We start from the raw sequence: 2,358 nt of genomic DNA, 5'->3' as shown, positions 1-2,358 counted from the left end.
TAGGGGAAAGGCTCCCAGTGCTTCCCCATTGAGAATGATATTTGTGTGGGCTTTTCATAGATGGCTTTTAAGATGTCGAGGAATGTTCCCTCTATCCCTACACTCTGAAGAGTTTTGATCAGGAATGGATGCTGTATTTTGTCAAATGCTTTCTCTGCATCCAATGAGAGGATCATATGGTTCTAAAATCATGAATGAGAAAGGAGAGATCAACTACCAACACCAAGGAAATACAAACGATTTTAAAAAACATATTATGAACAAGCTATACGCCAATAAATTAGGCAATCTAGAGAAGAAATGACCCGCATTCCTGGAAAGCACAAACTACCAAAACTGGAACAGGAAGAAATAGAAAACCTGAACAGGCCAATAACCAGGGAGGAAATTGAAGCAGTCATCAAAAACCTCCCAAGAAACAAGAGTCCAGGGCCAGATGGCTTCCCAGGGGAATTCTATCAATCGGTTTAAAGAAGAAATCATACCCTATTCTCCTAAAGCTGTTTGGAAAGATAGAAAGAGATGGAGTACTTCCAAATTCGTTCTATGAGGCCAGCATCACCTTAATTCCAAAACCAGACAAAGACCCCGCCAAAAAGGAGAATTACAGACCAAGATCCCTGATGAACATGGATGCAAAAATTCTCAACAAGATACTGGCCAATAGGATCCAACAGTACATTAAGAAAATTATTCACCGTGACCAAGTAGGATTTATCCCTGGGACACAAGGCTGGTTCAACACCCGTAAAACAATCAATGTGATTCATCATATCAGCAAGAGAAAAACCAAGAACCATATGTTTGTTTCTTTTTTCTCATGTTGTTTGGCTATTTCTCTTGTCACATTGCCCTACTTCCTTTGGTAATTAGTTTTAGAAAGAAATCACTCACATAATGAAAATGATCTAGAAACTCAGGTTAAAAAATTTTTCTAGCCAGTGTGGATATGTGTGATTCATAGTTGCTTTAAGCCTACAGAAATTTGTTTGCACAAATCAATAACAACTTTTAATAAACAGACTTTACTGTTCACTGCAAAAAATATTCCTGTCAGAAGGGCAAGACAGTCGAAGAGTAGGGTCCCCAAGTCACCTGTCCCCACCAAATTACCTAGCTAACTTTCAAATCATCCTGAAAACTTATGAATTCGGCCTGAGATTTAAAGAGAGTTGGAACGCTACAATGAGAAGAGTTCGCATTTCTATCAAGGCGGTTCCCACCTGGGCCTCACTTGGACCTGGTGACTGTGGTTCCCACCTGGGCCTCACCAGACCTGGTGACCTCTAGTCCCCAACTGGGGCCCTCACCTGAGCCTAGCGACTCTGGTCCCCATCTGGGCCTCATGTGGACCTGGCTACTGTAGTCCCACCTTGGCTTCACCGGGACCTGGTGACTGTGGTCTCCACCTTCACCTCACCTGGACCTGGTGACTCTGGTCCCCACCTGGGCCTCACCTGGACAATGGTAGCTGTGGACTTCATCTGGACCTGGTGACTGTGGTCCCCCACTCAGGCCTCACTGTACCTGGTGACTGGGCTCCTCAGCTACCAATGACTAACATCCAGGATGGACCCTTAGTTGCTACTGACACCAGTACCATCCCCAGGGTCTCATTTGTTCCTGGTGACTATGGTCCTTGTCTGGGCTGACCTGACTCATCCTTGGCTCTGATCCTCTCCTGGGCCTCCCCTGCCTTGCAGGTATGGTCTCCCTTGTCGTGGGTGTGTATTGTCTATGGTCCCTTCTGGGCCCTCACCTGATGGTACTGGGCCACGATATTGGCCCTTCCCAAGGCCAGTAGGTTCTCTGAGTCCTCCTGCATGGTGCTGCAATCCAAACACATCCAAGAATGACGGCACATGAAAAACCTTCCGAGGACACATGCGTCCGGGTGCTCCCCGTGGGCAGGTCCCCCTCCGTCTGACCGGAGCCGGAGACAACCCCATAGCCCTGAGGGGCACAGGCTTGGCTGGAACATCACACATGGGCCCTCACTGCCTGTCTGTCACTCGCCCACCTACAGTCCACCTTCCCAGCCACTGTCCCAGGACAGGCCGTCACGCTGGGATCACAGAGCGCTCCCCACCCGGTATCAGGAGCACACGGGCGGGGGACCCAGGAGGCTCTGGCGAACTGCCCGATCTGATGCTCGGGGTGATGTCTCCCAGCCCAGGGGATATCGAAGGTTTCTCTTAGATTCCACAAGCACAACGACCGAGGGGAGAAAGCAACGGACTAGACTTCATCAAAATTAAAACCTGATGCCAGCAAGAGTGCGACCAAACTCCCCACCCTGAGGGCAATGATGCGAGAATAGCCTGAGGGGGGGTCTGGGGGGAGCACGAGGGACTCTGC

The sequence above is a fragment of the Canis lupus genome, unplaced genomic scaffold (assembly GCF_011100685.1).
Source record: "Canis lupus familiaris isolate Mischka breed German Shepherd unplaced genomic scaffold, alternate assembly UU_Cfam_GSD_1.0 chrUn_S2218H2418, whole genome shotgun sequence".
Classification (NCBI taxonomy): domain Eukaryota; kingdom Metazoa; phylum Chordata; class Mammalia; order Carnivora; family Canidae; genus Canis; species Canis lupus.
Note: the sequence above shows the minus strand (reverse complement) of the source record.